Here is a 16,356-nt window from a genome sequence, read left to right as displayed (position 1 = left end):
GAAGAAATTCTCTTCTCCCTGTCTGATTTCCAGGCTGCAATCTCACTGCCTTGACATTTGTATCTCTTGAGGTGTATAGGTGGCAGGAAAAGACGGATTCCTGAGGAAGTCTGTGTCAAGCTGTGCATGCAAATAACCCTCACCATCTCCGTGCTCTTCAAAAACCCTCCTCCGATCGTATTGCTAGCAGTCAGACTCTTGAGCCTTGCTGCAGAGAACTGGATGCAGGGTATGGGGGAGACGAGGTCGTTTTATAGCATAGGATGTTCTGAGGGCTGGAGCTCTTCAGGAGTCGAGTTGGTGGCTCAGTTTCTGATACTGTCTGTTCTCTTTTTCTTCTGCTGACTGTGGTTTGTTTGCTTCTTGCTTGCGCAGGTGAGCTGGAGTGAACGAGACAGCCACATAGTCCCCAAATGTCCCACAGTAATCCTGATGTGCCTCTCTGTGTTGCAGCCCTTTCTCTGTCGATCCCTCTGCTGGGACTCTTGGGATTGGTGATGCCGTGCAAGTAACAGTGGACTTCCACCCACAGAAGACTGGTGATTATTCCGGGTCCCTGACAGTACACTACGACACAGGTAAGTGCGGGACACTGCATGGTGCCCACGCTCTGCGTCCTTCAAAGCAGAAGACTGTTAAACTTGCTTTGCAGACTCCTCTAAACCCTTTTCTTTCTAAACCCTTTTCTTTCAAAACCTCTGCATGTTTTGGTGCTTCAAGTGAGCAGGTAAGGGGCAAAGGCTGAGTGTGCCCTTGTTCTGTGTGGCTGCGTGCTGGTCTCTCCCTGGGGGACGCTGGTGTCAGCCGGGAGCGTAAGTGTGTCTGTGTCCCCGGCTCCTCTCCAGGAGAGCAGCAGTAGGGGATGCTCAGCAAAGCGTGTAGAAGCAGGCAGTGCATGTGCTTTCTGCCTCGTGGGCCCTGGAGTTAGCATTTTTCTGTGCTAGAGGCTTTATTCTCATCTTTGTTTAATCACTTCTGATGGTTTTACCTTCCAAGCCTTTGTCCAGTTGCTTTGTGGGTTTGTAGCTATGAGCGTCTGTAGGCTCCCATGGCAGTACGTTCCAAAGGAAGGAATATTCCTTGGGAAAGTGCTGGTACTACACTTCTGTAATTTCTGACTAATACTATTTCAGGCCCTTGGGTTCCTGTTTTACGACAAATGGTGACAAATTTTTCCTCCTTCGGATTTTCCCAGGCCGTTTGTGCTCTTACAAACCTACCTATCTCTTCTGTGATTTCTAGGTTAAGGAATCCTGTTCAGTCTTCATATAGAAGCTGCTCTGTACTTTGGAGAAGGGCAGAAAGAATGATTACATTTCAAAGGCTTCAGCTTGGCTTTGAAGATCAAAACTATACCCATTATTTCGAGACCCACGTGGCCATGGGTTTAGACAGTGAGACCATGATAGTTTTCGTGGAGTTTATTTTGCAGTAGTTAGTTGTCTCGTAGAGCATGAGGTCATGTTTCCATGAACCGGAGTTGTGCATGCTCGAAGCACTGTGCATGTCTCCCAGTTCTTGGGTCCTGCTTCCTCTGCTTGCCAACGTATGCCGAGGATTCAGCGGAGGGGGAAGGCAAGCTTATAAAGCACGCCTGCCTCTGTAACGCTTCTGAACCTCGGTTATTTTTGTACGCTGAGTTGTCTGTTACAGAAAGCAGGCTGTCCAGTCACTGGAGACGTTGCTGTTTCTCGCAACATAACTCGTGTCTGGCCACGAATCCCTCCCACTCCTCCTCGGCTCCCTTAAGAGCAGAGAAGTCGAGGTTATACAGGCACGAAGGCTGAACTCTCCGTGTGTGGAGATGAATGAATGGCTGCAGAGATCTGTTTGAAGGGTGAGTCGTTCTCCAACCTCCCTCCAAGAGAGGGGGGGCTCTTTTTGCCGGCACGACTGTGATACTGCCAGATTGTGTCTGGCTTAGGGTTTAAGGAGTCCATCCAGTGGGCAGCCAGCTCTCCCCTTGTGCTTTTGTGTGGCAGCCTTGGAAAGGCAGGTCCATCCCCTGGCTGCCTTGCTGTAACCCGTGCAGCGAGGGGAAGGCTCTGCCTCGGCAGAGGGATGCTCTCCAGGGATGGCCGGGTCGCTGCCCTTCTCAGCTGGGGCTGGCTCTGAGGCTTTAAACACGCTCCACAGAAGTGCCATTTCGATGGAGAATGTCTCGTGTTTGGGGTTTGCTTCTCACCTGGGAGGCCCTCACCTGCAACAGGCAGAGTAGGCTCGGTGCTCAAGTTTGTGCTTAGTTGACTCCTGGGAGTTGCTTGGTAGGAAGAATGAAGGTTTGGAAGCTCTGGCAGTGAGGGACGCTTTGGTGGGGGTCTCTTCTGGAGGGTGAAGTGCTGGCAGGTGCTCCAGCAAGACTCCAGGCGTTAATCGGCTGCTGTGCGCAGCCAGGGACTCTCTCCTCTTCAGCTCGGTCTGAGGCGGAAAGCAAAGGTGTGCTCGCTCGGGTTGTGGGACAGCTTGGGAATACTCGGTGTAGACTTGCACGCTCAGGCACAGGCACCAGCAGGCTCCAGGCAGAAGAAATGGGCTTGCAGGGCTGTGATGGGCAGGTTGGTGTGGGCCGTGCCCCACCGGTCTCATTCTGACATATCTTCACAGACCCACAGCAAGTGAGGGCACTGCTGCTCCAACACGGTGAAGTTCTCATCTGCGTCCCATCCTGCCGTGGGCTGTCACTTTGCCTGTTTCTCTTCACCTCCCTCTTCTGCCTGCATGCCCCAGGCATCTTGTCATGTTGGCAACAAGGGATCAGGAGAGACACAACCCTGGTGGCGTGCTTGCAGGAGACTCTGGGCGAGCCGTGACCGAGGTGGGGCCTCCTCAGAGTCACCTGAATGACTTTGGATGCAGAATTCCCTGTGACCCAGGTGGGATGGCAACCCAAAGGCCACCTGGGCACACTGAAAACGTCTCCCTGTAGATAGTGTTGCCTTGGGGATAAATGTCTACAAGCCCACCCAGAAATAAGGTGCTTAAGGTGGTGCCCAGGACATCCTCATGCTGTACACCTGCAGCTCTTGGGGTGCAATAAATATATTGATCTGTGGAACTGCTCACACAGCTAAAAGCTGTGACACTTCTGTTCCCTGTGGTTTCCTCCGTTCCTTGTACTCCCATCAGCAAGGGCGATGAGCAATGTCTGCCTTTTGCTTCGTTCTAGGTGAAGATACGCACACAAGCCTTCATGGAGCCGCTGAAGATGTCAACATCAGGCTGGACAGAAACTCCTTGGCAGTTGGGAAGACCTACATCACGCTGTCAAATCACAGATGTGTGGTCATCCACAACCGGAGTAAAATCATAGCCCACTTCCAGTGGAAGGCTTTTCTTACTCAAGAGGAGGAGGATCAGGAGAAGCTGAGGTTCGTTGGAAAGATTCCTTTCAGTAAGACACACTGCCCAGGAGTGAAACTACCATACGGCCTCAGAGGGATGTTGGTGCTTTTTTGGATGGTGTAGGAGAAATAAAGCATCCACCGCATCCGGGTCTGTGTCCATGGGCTTCAGGGTAATGGAGCTCGGTGCTTCCCATTCTGGTTCCATCCATGTTCCAGCTGATGTTTTGGGGAGGAAAGGTTGATTGCAATGACTGCATTTCCTCGGAGAGCAAATTCCCATCTGTGGGAGCCCTAAATCAGTGAGGCCAGGTCCCTGGGCTCGCAGGGGGTCTGTGAGGCTGAGGAAAGTGTCGGCACTCCTTACCTGGGACGGCGTTGAGCGGTAGCACCTAACAGCTGCAGGCAGCGTACCTGCTGTGATATTCACTGCAGTTTCTTCCCCTCCAGCTCTGGTAGGATGGCAACCTTCTTCAGCCTGCTTTTGCAGTAGTGCGCAGGGCAGGGTGCTTTGCTGGCCCCGAACGTTGAGGCCATCCGGCTGTAGGATGCTGAATTGCCTCGCGCTGTCCCGGCTTCCAGCACAGCGAGGTATCCCTGCCCCTTCTCCGGGGCTGGGGAGAGTTCGGAGGTGGAGGGTTCTGCGGGGAAGGCAGGGACAGGACTTGGAAGTGCCTTTGGGCGTCAGCACCTGTGTCTTCATGGTGCTGAGAGATGGGGCAGGCTCTCCAAAGGGTGTCTCTGAAGCTTTGAAATTCCGTTTGGGGCAGCTGGGAAACACTTCTAGCCCAGGGGGAGGCACTGGAAGTGACACTTCAAAGCTGGGGTGATGTAGGGGGGTCCTTGTGTGACTTTTCAGACTTGGACGGCTGTAGGTGTATAGGAGTTAGTCTGAACCCAGAGCTGATCAGGAAACTGCCTTCAACTGGAGCACTTTTTAAGGGCTTCTGAGCAAATAAAGTTCAATGTAATTAGGTCAGAAAAGCCTTGAAGGCCAAAACTAGTTTTCCAGTGTTCTCTGTTTTTAATTACACAGTGTGTGACTTTGGTGCAAGCGCAGTGTGCTAAAGGAAAAAATCTCATGACCTTGTCTTGCTACTTCCCTGCACCATTCTTTTCGCATCTCTCCCCAGCTGCCCGTCACAGATGGGACCCTGAGCGATCCTCTCTCCCCTCAGAAGCGACCAGCTTTCGCCACAGTTAACGTGTTTCCCCAATTTTTTTGCAGTGACGCTTGATCTCGTGCCAGCCTGTGTTCTTTACTGTGACCAGGGCGCTTTGTTCTTCCTTACTTGCAGTCTTAGGGGTGGTCATGGCTCCGAGGCCACTGTGCTGCTGTCGGAGCAGCTTTTGAGATCTTTTGAGAGCAGAGAGGACTTTGACAATGGGAGGAGGCAGTGCAGCAGCCTGTGCTTGGCTGTCACCCAGAAAGACCTGGCTCTCACAAGGTCTACCCAGGGGTTTGCTCTGTCTCCCTCCTGCAGGACTTTCTGGGATGTAGCGGTGGGATTCTTGTCCGTTGCTGAAGGCTGAGTTGAGGGTTGCTCATGTCGGTGGCTGGAAGCCCTCCTCATGCACAGCGCTGTAGGTCAGCCATGGAGAAACATTTCCCACGACACTCCACTGGGAGCGAGCCAAAGAAAGTATTTTTGGCACCGGTGACAGCATCTGCCCGAGGCTCTGTCTGTGTGCCGCTAGTAACGTCCGTGACTGTGTTTCCTTGCTGATTGTATTGGAATTCAGCTGGGTGGTGACTGCTGTCCTGTTTATAGCGTGTTGCCTCGATTTTCTGTGTACGGAGCCTTCCCCTCATCCCCCTCGAGTAGTCACCTGCTGGTTCTTGGTGGCCGGGGGACTGGAGCGTGAAGGGGGCACAGCAACGTGCCAGCTGGGAAGCAAGTGCTCTGCAGCAGTGCTCCCTTCTCACCTCTCGGTTGTGAGCTTTCAATGCTGCAATGATCGCTGCTACAACTACCAAGTAAGGGAGAGGTGACCTGTGTCAAAGCTCTGTGGAGAAGGCCCAAAAGAGGAAAAAGGTGAAGTGGTTCAAGGCTGGATGTAAGGGTTTGGATTCAGAGGTGCTGGTGCTGACTTCTTTATTGGCTAATGCTGATGCCAAAACGGCACAGAGTAACAGCTCAGAGACTAATTTTGTCTTTAAGCAGCAAAGGTATTTATTTCGTGCAACACTGGGGAGCTACCGATTTGCACCGGACAAACTAGCTCTGAAGTTTTCGGTGAAAAGTCGGGTAATTTATACAGTTTTTGTGAGAGGTTACAACATCTTTACATACATATTCATTTGATTTTGACATCTAATCATTCTATTCATAATAGGTGGGATCTAGGTGGAGTAAACCTTTCAACTTTCTTTGTTCAATGATCTTCTGACTCATGGTTTTCCTTTAACATCCTCAGTGGAACCTTTCCTAATTATTCAGAGTACACGCCTTTACCTTTTCTAATCATTCAGAGCACATTCCTCTACTTTAACGTGGTCAGTGGGAGGGAATAGGCCCTGCCATCTCTCTCTTACCTCAACACAAAGAGAGCATCACCCAGAGCACAGTACCAAACACATCCTGACTAATCTTTTTAAGACCTTGCTCTGTTTCAATGCCAGGCAAAGCTCTCAGGGCCTCTGTCTTCATGCACCTAAACCCATTAATTTCACTGAAGTGATGCGATGCCCGAATGCATTAGCTTGCTTTGCAAGTGCTCTGGGATCCTCTGCTGGATGGCAGTGTAGGCAACGGAGCAGCCAGTTTGCTTATCCCTGCTGGTGCAAAGGGGAAGATAAACAAGTGATGCTGGTAACCTGCAGCTGAAGCCCGGCTGCTTCTCCGCTTCCCAGCGAAGCACTGCAGTGGGTGCTCCTTCATCTCCATCCGTCTCCCCCGAGCACCTCTACGGGCAACAAAGCCATCTGAGGGTGTTGGTGGGGTTGTCCATTAGTTGTGGCTGTAGCCTTGAGCCAGGAGGCTCCCCTGAGGGCTGCTAGCTTTCAAACCCCTCTTCTTAGCTTGTGAGTGTGGCGTAAAAGTACCTGCCGTGCCAGTGCAGGAGTGATAACCTGATCTGCTTGGGACCCCGTGGCTTGGGGTCAGCCCCTTGCTGAGCTGCTGCTGCTCTTCCTCCCCCAGTGCATTGCTGCTCCTGCACTTACATGACAGTCTCTGCAAATATGTTGTTTGTTAAATGATCTGCTTGGTTTGTGTCTCCCCATGGCTGCAGGCGCTGTCGCAAGCTGCAGAAGCAGGAGGAGAATGAGAGGAATTCTTTTCTCAAGCAGCGCGCGGTGGACCCCACGCTCCAAGAACGCCTTGCCCTTCTCTCCCGTGCCTTCCAGAACCAGAGGGCAAAGGTGCAGGAAGACTCTATGCTTTTCTCTGATGATATTTTTGCCATTGAGCCAGTGGTAAGTGATAGCTGGGAACCTCCCTTCCTCCTCCTCCTCCTCCTCTTCCTCCTCCCTGAATGAGGTTGCTTGGCAGATCCCCACATCAGTGTCTTGATGTGCCGAGAGGGAAGACATGAGGTTTGTAGTGAGGCTGGGAGAGATTGTTGCAAAAAGCATTTCTAAACTGCGAGCTCCGGGCAGGCGCTGAGAGCCTGCCTAAAGCTGAGCTCTGCTGCAAGGGCTGTAAATTAAGGGCACTTCCTAAGTGTCCCGACAGTGTTCCGAGGTATCGATGATTATATATAAGGGCACTCCTTACACGTAGCGTATGGGGATTAACCATGAGTATTAGTTCACATACTGAAGAATGAAAAGGTCCTCTATGGAAAGGAGGGCAAGTTCAGCCCAAGTTTAATTGCGGCAAGACCAATCCCTTCATATAATCTGGACTTAGACCGTGCCTGAATCTCTCTCCCAGCATCGTCTGTGACCTGCACGCAAGGCTGGCGGGTTTAAACAGACTTTTTTGAGTTCTATTGCACGCTTAGAGAAAACTTTTTGCTTTTGTATTTATGCAAACAAAACCTCATGTCCTTCAATTAACTAGAGCCCTGATTCTGAGTATTTGTGTGGTCTGAGATGACGAGTGCCTGCTGTCTGAGCAGTGTAAAATCCCTTCTCATCTTGGAGCAAACCCTAGAATAATCTTAGCCTCTTCTTTCTTGTAAAATAGGTGAAACTATTGTTTTATTATTTATTTTTAAGGAAGGGGATCGTGTTCTCTTCTTGGTTGCTCCTATAGCCCGTACAAGGCTGAGAGCCCCCCATGTCAGCACAGCTGCAGTTTCACACCGCCGCAGCTGAGAGCAGCGTGATGTGACCAAGAGCCTGTGTCGGAGCAGCAGGGCTGTAGCAGGGAGTGGGAGCTGATCAGCTGAACATGAAGAGCATCCTGCAGTGTGTCAGCTGGTTTTGGAGCGTGTCCCAGGGCTCCTGCTGCGGTACAGCCGACTATACCTCCATAACGAGCTTAACCTGCTCTTGGGCTCCTGAAGTGCATTAGGGTGAGGTCCAGCAGCCTGGCTGCCCACTGAGTCCTGGTGCTCCCTGTAGCGCTGTACGGACCCAGAGTGTAGCCTGGCCTCACGCCTTGAGTGGAAACCTTTCCTAAATGGCTGTGTTGATGTTATAGTTTGCTCTAGGACTGAGCGTAAGTGGGCTGCTGCAGGAGCCTCTCCCCTTCTGTCCTGTCCAGCATTATCAATCTTGTGATTCCCATTAATTCCATGATCTATGGAACAATGAGTTTCACATTCAGAGTTTTGCTCGTGTCTGTCTTCCCCCCCGGCATATCGGTGTCTTCACATCAAATGTTAGTATTTTTTCCTCTTTATCAAGTGTAAAATCTAAGAATGCACTGCCGCCGACTTCCACAACCTTCTCCCCGGTGACAGCCCCGTAACTTTTAGCTTGGGCAGGCCCCTTCTGGCAGCGCCGTGTAAATCTGCTGGAGGGGCCCCGCCAGAGCCTGGACCTTGCTGCCTCGGACCTTCTGGCCAAAAGCGGCTGCTGCTCTTCCCACCTATCACCCTGGGAGCACCCTATAGAAAGAATCAAACCCTTGGAAGAAGCAGCTGGAGGTTCCCAGAGGTTAGGAGGCCGCTGGAGGGACGATAGCCTTGGAAAGGCTCTCTGGGCAGGGTGGCTTTGCAGGGTTTGTGCAGCAGCTTTGCTGTGTAAGCGGGCCGGTAGCTGCCAGGTGTTGCTCTCTGTGGAAGCTGCAGCGGGTTATTTCAGCCTGTATGGGGTTAACTTGTGGATGAAAATAATAACAAAAAAGGAGGCAGTGATTTTGGAATTAGCATGTGACCATGAACATTCCGAGCAGCCATCCAAGCCTGTGGGAGACAAGCTGTTGTGTAAGTCTGGCTTTCTGAGCGTGTCTCCGATTTGATTTATCGGAGATGTCGGCTGTATTTCTGTCACAGATGTGCTGGCCTTGGAGTTCATCGAATCCCAAAGTCAGCTAAACTCACTCAGCTGGAAAAGCGCGCTGTTGTTAGCAGATACGTATTCACCAGGCCAACGGTTCTTTTTAATTTTCTTCCTTTCCCGCTTAGCTTCGTTTTTGCTTATGAATTGTGTTACACTTGCTTCCATTAACGGGAGATGTATTGCCTCTGTCAGCCTCTGAGTAATAACCAAACTGCCCCGAAGCGTCCACAGGGCCAATATATCTGATGGCGGCACATAAAATAGACCAGTGAGTACCACTGGCTTGTGATCCAGCAGAGACGAGCAGCAAAAGAGTACTTTGTTAGATAGTTGACCTGAAAGACTGATACTGCTGCCTTAGGCTGCCAGAAGCTTGTTTTCTGGCCTCAGTGGAAGGAGAGATTTGGTTTGAAGGCTCAGGATGCGCTCTCCTTCCCCGCTTGGTGCCCCTCTAAGATGAAGACCTCAAGCATCGTCACTACTCTCAGCATTTCATTAACGTCCTTCCTCAGCACAGCAGCAGCGATGGTTTGTGTGGCGGGTGGTGCTGGTAAGCCTGGCAAGGCACAGTTTGTCGCGCAGGAGCCGAGCGAGGGCTGTCAGCAGCTCTCTGGGCAGAGGGCCCCAGCAGCTGGAGGATCTAAGGGCACCACTGGGCAGCTCAGCCCACGCAGCGCCCTTTAAGGAGGAGCGCAGAACGCCGGTGAGCCGGGGTGTGTGTTCAGCCGCAGCTGTCAGGCTGGAAGCAAATGCAAGCAGCTGCCTAATGCACGCCCCCCCCCCCCCCACCCCCCCAGGGACTGCCTGCCCAGGGTGAGACCACTGAATTCAGTCTGTTAAACATACAGCGAGCAGCTGGGTGAGGAGCGCTGGTGAGTTATTAGACTCTAATTAGCCAAGCCAGGGAAATCTGTCATCTGAGTGTTTCTTCTCAGTGGCTCGGCTTAGGCAAGCTCCAGGTGTCGTAGCAGGGCTTATGTTGTTCAGAGCAGCACCCCAAAGGCTTTTATTCCTGTAAATTCAAGATTACTCTCTGGACGCTTTTGAGTCTGTGCAGCATCCCAGCAGGACCCGAGGGATCTGCTATCTCGTACGCTGACTGTGGGTTGCAGGCTGGTGTCCCCAGTTTGCTTCCTCAAGCGAGTGTGTTATCATCTAGTAATGCTTCATCTTCCTCCAGTTGCTTGCTGGGTAGAAACACAAAGTCCGTTTGATCTGGCAAAGTGTTTTCTCTAGGTTTTGAGAAAAATCCAGGTGACTTTATTGTTTCTTCTGTGTTCTTACGCTTGGTTTGTTGGAGTTGGAAACGGTTCTCTCTACCTGTTCTTCCCTCTGAGCAGGCTGTGCATTAGGGAATCATTGTAGCTGCAGCCCAGTAACTCAGCATGTCATAGCTCTTTAATTTTTGTGGGGGCTGGCCTCTGAGCTCTATGTGCTAAGTTGATGGGAAGTATTATAGTTGTTTAATATTTATGCTGTGGCAGTGCTGGAGGCTCCACTCAGTTCAAGATTCCCCTGGACAAAGCACGGAGAATACCCAGCAGCAAGCAGAATCAAGCTTTGTGCATAGAAAAATAACTGTTCTTTTTGTGGTCTTCCCAATTTTTTTCATTGCTTTAAAATATTATTACGGTTGTCAGAGATGCATATATTTATGCCAACAAATGGATGAAGAAGCATTTGTAGTGCTGGGGACTGAGGGGAATATCAGTGGTGCCTTTGTTGAAACCGGTCGCAAGAAGCAAGAGCCTTTAGAAGCCAGGGGTGTCTCTGAAAACACATGACGAGGCTCCCTGGGACTGAGCACCAGTGCCAGGACTCTGAGAGAGGGGGAGAGAATGAAGACCCTGAGGAAGCAGCGGTTGCGCACACACTGGTACCATGGGCCGGAGTTAAATCCCGGAGCAAGAGCCTGGCAAGGAAAAGAGCTTGCTGGTTGCAGTAGGTGTGGAGCTGTAAGCAAATGCCATCTCTTCTTGTTTGAGCCTGTGTTCAGGGAAACAGGGATGTACGCACCTTGCAGAGAGAACCGGGCTGCATGTGACTCTCAGCTCCCTTCTCGGGTCATCCATCAGCTGGAAGAGCCTGCGAGCTGGCTCAGTGCTGGCGGCACAGGGCAGGAGGAGCCTGGTCTTCACTGCTCCCCAGGAGGGCTTGTTCTGCTTGGTGCCGAGTGCCCTGACTCACCAGAATCCATTAAAGAGTTACATGCACGTACAGGTTGAGGGTATAAGAGGCAGCACGTTTGTAACGAAGAGTGGAAAAATCCCTTTGACTTGCTGACTCTCTTCTGATCTGGGTAAAACATTCCCATGGCCATAGGGAGACAGGGATGCAAGGGAAGGGTTGGAGGAAAAAGGTGCCTTGTGCTTAGATCAGCTGGTACTTCTGAAGAAATGCTTGATTTGCTGAAGCCAGCCAGTTGGGTTCCTTTATTAGAACCCTAATTAAGAAAAAAAAAAAAAAGCCTTTACCAGGTGCTAGTAAAGGTAAGGGACTGACATTTTTTGCAGCTGCTTCCAAAGTCTTACAAACCTGGATAAGTGCTGTTTGCTTCTTGCTCTTCATTGGTGCTCTAAATAAAGGCTTACAGGGCTGTGGTTGAAAACAAGAAATGTAGTGTTTGAGGATAAATGGTTTGTTGTCTGCTTCTGTTTTAGGAGGGAGATGTCTGGCCAAATTCTTCAATTGAAATTAAGGTGATCTTCAAACCCCGAGAAGCCCGAGTCTATCAACAAACAGCCTACTGCGACATCTCAGGTACGGCTCCTTTCTCCTCCTCCTGCCACCCACCGCAAAGGCAGGGCACAAATACTCTTCCAGCCCCCTTGGTCCCCGTGGACTTGCTAGGAAGGGCCGGTGGTCAGCAGGGCAGCGCCGGCACCTTCCTGCTGTCCCTGTGGCTTCCAGCTGGTCTGTGCAGAGCCAGGGCTTAGGATGCCTGGCTCTGACCACTGATGGCTCTAGAGCAGCCAAAGCAGCGAGGGGATAAGCCTTCCTACCAGGCATTTGCTCTGCTGCAAGGTGTTTGTAAAGGCCAGAGAGCTACACCGCAGAAGAGCTTTGGTGGACGAGCACTGAGCCCCTGTAGACCTGCAAGATGAGCCTTGGATCCATGGATGCACTGTCAGGCTCCTGAGGCGGTAGGAGCTGAGTGAAACGTGCCCCCTGCCCCTGGGTCACCTCCCGCTCTCCAGGCGCTGCCAGACCGTAGGTGGCTGAGCCCCGCTGAGCGCAGGGTGTCTGTGAAAGTACCAGGCGTGTGCCGCTCTCCCTGCGTGGGACCAGTCACCTCGTGGCTCGAAGTCCGTGCTGCATCTGCGTAGTGTTGTACAGGGCTCGCTGCCCTCAGCAGGGTGAGCTCCCTGCCCAGGAAGCACAGTGCGAGCAGTCTGCTAGACAAGCTTTATGCTCCTCCTGGCTGACAGAAGTGCTGTCACGGCTTTTGCTGGGAGCGGTTATCACTGACCCACCGCGTTACGCTGCCTTTGCCCTTACAGAGGTGTGACGGCTTTGCTGTGCTGGCACGGGGCAGGGAATGCTTGCAGCAAGCTCCGTGGTTCAGGTTACCTTGTCCTTCCTCTCCGTCTGTGTGGTGCTGCTTGAGGTGGTTTTCAAGAGCGGGAGGTCCCTGTCAGATTTCCATCCAGGGAAATGATTTTCCCCATCTAAGAGGAAGGAGGTGCGAGGCCAGTGGTCCCCAGCAGCCAGGCTCCCGTTCTGGAGGGTGCTGAGATCACTAACCCAGCTGCTTTGATCCCGTCCTTACTGCTCCAAGCTGACGGATGCAAAGGCCATGAAACAGCTTTTTATTGATACGGTAACTGCGCAGGGTTCAGCAGGCTGCTGGGGTGCGGCTGTCAGCCGGCTGCTGGGCCTTGCTTGGGCTCTTCCTTCTCAGCTCCTGTGCGGTCATCTCTGATGGCAGCGATACAGACAGCAGGTTTTTATCTTTGGTTCTGTTTTGTGAGCTTTGTGCCTTCACTGAACGGATTTCAAAGCTTGTCTAAGTGCATGGGAAGGAATTCCAAAATTGTCTTTTATGCGCAGCATATCTTCTTCAGGGTGCAAAGTGATTGCTAAGTTATAAAGCAGCCCGAGGGCTCAGTTAGAAATGAGAAGCCAGCCCCGAAGTATATCTCCTGAGGGAAGAGAGGGGTCCTGTATCTTCTCACGGAGCACCTAGTGCTGGTGCCACCCAGCCCGGAGTCAGGGACTGCTCCGAGGCTGCCTGGAAAATCCAGGCGAACCGAAGGAATTCTGTACTGACATGGCAATCTCTCCCCAGGCCGTGAGACCAGGCTGCCCCTGCGCATCAAAGGGAGCGGCATAGGGCCCCAGCTGCGCTTCAGCTTTGACCAGCTGGACATCGGGAAGGTTTTTGTTGGATCAGCCCAGAGCTATGAGGTGAGCAGTGGGGTTTTCTGGGGTTGGGGTGGATCCTGATGGCTCCTGGGGCAGCGGTGAGCTTTGTGGGCCTGCGGGATTTCTGGCAACGCTGGCAGTTGTGAGCACGGAATATTTGACGTGAGTGAAATGTGGGAGGTTTTGCAGAATCTGGATAGTTTTGATGGGGTCTGAAGGGTGTGTCTGTTGTTCCCAAAGCCCCGATCCCTGCTTTTTGGCAACCTCCCTTTGAGACCAGCTGGGAGGCTTCATGCAGAAAAACCAGCCCTTGACACATGAAAGCACCACCGGGTCAAAACGGTCAGGATCCAGAGGCTTTTGTTTCAGCCCTAGAATCACTGCACCCTGGTACCCTGGCGGTTAAAAAGCAGCTGGAACAAACGTGTTGTGTTCCAACTCGAGTCCGTTGCAAACACCTTTCAGTGAAGCGCATCCTCCTGGCTCCTGGCGCCGGAGGGAAGCCGGCCAGCCTCCCCGCACAGAGCTGCCCGCGCAGGCACCGGGAGCGCTTTCCCTGCTGACCAGCCTCCTGCCACCCTTCAGACCTGGTGCACCTCTGGCTCTGTGAACAGAGCAGAGCAGTTCTGGAAATGAAGCAGAGGAGCTTTCTACATGTTTCCCTCCCCCCACCCATGATGGCAAGTTTTCTGTCAAAAAAAACAAACCACCAAAACCCACACAAAGAAAAAAAACAACCCAAAAAACCCAAAACCCCCCCAAAAAACAAACCCCCAAAACCCCAAAAATCTAACCCCCCCAAAAAAATACAGCAACTGAAAGAGGTAGAAAATGAGGCAATACGTCGTGCCAGACGCTTTCAAAAGCTTGACTGTGGCAGGGAAGGACATGTTAAGGGGTTTTCTTACCAAAATCTTGTGCGCTCTATGCATTTTTAATGCTGATACTTTATGGAGTCTATTTATATAAATTATTTTTTTTCATTACTTGAGAAAATGTGAATAAGTAGATGATACTGTAGGTGCTGTATTGAGCAGCCAGACTGGAGGTGAACCTCAGCGCAGGATCCCTAAGTGCAATTTGTAACTAAGGTGTAAAACACATGAGTAGTTTTCCAGTTACCAGTGCAGAGTTGGAATAGGTGAATGTTTTCAACAGCAGCTGCAAAACTGGAAAATAAGGGCTGTATGTCTGCTTCTGTCTCAGTTTTTCTGACAGGTTTTGCGGGGACAGAAATTAGGGAAAAAACCTCCAGAGCAGGTAGTTGGGAGCGCAGAAATGGCAGGATGTCACCTGCAGCCATCGGAAACTGTAGGGCTTTGCTTTTGGGTAGGTCTGGTGACCAACAGCGTGCTGGTACTCACAGGCAGGTGTGGGCGCTCCTTGCTGAACGTGAAGAGAGCTGAATCTCACCAAGCGCCGCAGGATTGCGTCGCTTGTTGGAACAGTAAATAATGGTAGATTAGCAGATGATGGCTGTGAATATTTGTGAAAGAGAAATTCTTTAGACTAGGAGGAGCTGCTATGCACCTCACTCTCGCCCTTTCTTGACGTGTCTGGTTGAGCAAAGACAGAGAGACTCTCGGATGAAAGAAAAGAATAAAATGAGCCTCACTGACGTACCCTAGCAGAGTCGGGGAGTGCTGCTGAAGCTGGTTATAGGGCTGTCCCGAGGTATTTTCCACATCAGATGAGCTTGTTGGCGGCAATGGGAGCTGAATGTGTTTGCCCTTGGCGGGACTGGGCTCGTCTGGAGCAGAAGCAGTTAGGTGGCGATGCGCTAGTAATGCTGTGACCGCCCTTTGCTGCTCTTTGGGGCAGGTCTGCATCGCCTTGGTGATGCAAGTCCAAGCGGACTGCTCTGTGTCAGTGGAATAAGCCCAGGGTGACTCAGTTTCTGTGAAGTTATCGCTGTTCTGCATGCAAAAGCCCAAAGGCAGAACCTGTCCCGTTGTGTGTTCTTTAGCTTCAGCCAAGCAGCAACACGTGGCATCTTCTGCCTTTTATAGATGTCTAATTAGAGAAGAAATCAGCCTTCTGTAAGGAAGGAAGATTCCTCATGTATTTCCATTTTGATTTCTTGCTGCTGCAGGCGATCCTGTTTAACAAAGGAGTCATCGATGCCCCCTTCAGCTTGGTCCCTCCAGGGACGGCTCTGGGCTCCTGCTTCTCCTTCCACCCCCAGGAGGGCATCATTTCACCAGATGGCCTCCAAGTCCTCCGGATCTCCTTCAGTTCCACCATCCTGGGGCCATTCACAGAAGAATTCCGGTTCAGTGTGGGTGGGTCCCCTGAGCCTGTGACCTTGACTGTCAGGTGAGGAGGGTTCTAGGAGCCTGGTGGGCACATCTGTAGCCATCTCTGTGTAATCATCTCCCACCTACCTCATTTGGTGATGGAGCAGAGAAAAAAGGGTGTCGTCTAATGTCTTAGTCGAGCACGAGGGTGACGGGTTGGTTTGAAACCCACTGTGGTGCTGAGACCAGCTTTTCCCTGTCCCGGTGGTAACAAAAGCTGAATGCTTTGCAGTTCTTTTTAACCAAGCCAGTTCCTCCTCTGCCTTTGTCCTTACAGGGGCTGTGTCATTGGACCAACTCTCCATTTCAATGTACCTTCCCTCCACTTCGGTGATGTCTCCTTTGGTGAGTGTGCCCTGGGCTTGGACTGCAGGTCGGGAGGTCTGTGCCTTACTGAAATGAAGCACTTGAAGAACATCTGTCGCTTGTGTTCCTCCACAGCAGCCTTCAGGGTGTTAAAAGCAGGGCTGCCGCTTGCTCAGGTGGTGTTTTACTGTCGTGAGAGCAAATAGGGCCAAAGGAATAGCAAGCCAGTATTTTTCTGGTGCCCTCAGAGCCTGCTCAGCCCCAGCCTCCCATACCTTGGCGACAGAATGATGGTGAAAGCCTTTGTCCCAGAAGGGCCCAGGGGTTGGGGCTGCAGGAGAAGGGCGTTGGAGCCACACGCTAGCCTGTGGCTGCTCAGGGCGAACGCTCCTGCTGCAAGGCGAGGACACCACTTACCCACTTGACCTTTAGTGTGAGATGTTGATTTGTGCCGTGAGGGCTCCTGGTTATCTAAGCCCAGGCAGTAGCTCTGTGTTGGGCACTGATGTCCCCAGAGATGTGGGCTCCTTCTCCTTCCCCAGCTGAAGCGCTGACAGAGCGGGTGGCTGAGCCCCAGTGTCTCCATTGAAATGCAGATTCTGATTCTCCATCTCGAGTCTCACAAAAGGCTTTTTACTGAGATGATCTAAAG

General features: G+C 51.7%; 1 pseudogene; it reads left to right on the top strand.

The window, feature by feature from the left end:
* LOC129735133 (hydrocephalus-inducing protein homolog) overlaps window positions 1–16,356 on the top strand; it is a 99,131-nt pseudogene that overhangs the window by 18,156 nt on the left and 64,619 nt on the right.

This window comes from Falco cherrug, unplaced genomic scaffold (assembly GCF_023634085.1).
Source record: "Falco cherrug isolate bFalChe1 unplaced genomic scaffold, bFalChe1.pri scaffold_41, whole genome shotgun sequence".
NCBI lineage: Eukaryota > Metazoa > Chordata > Aves > Falconiformes > Falconidae > Falco > Falco cherrug.
Note: the sequence above shows the minus strand (reverse complement) of the source record. Positions and strands in the feature narration are given on the sequence as shown.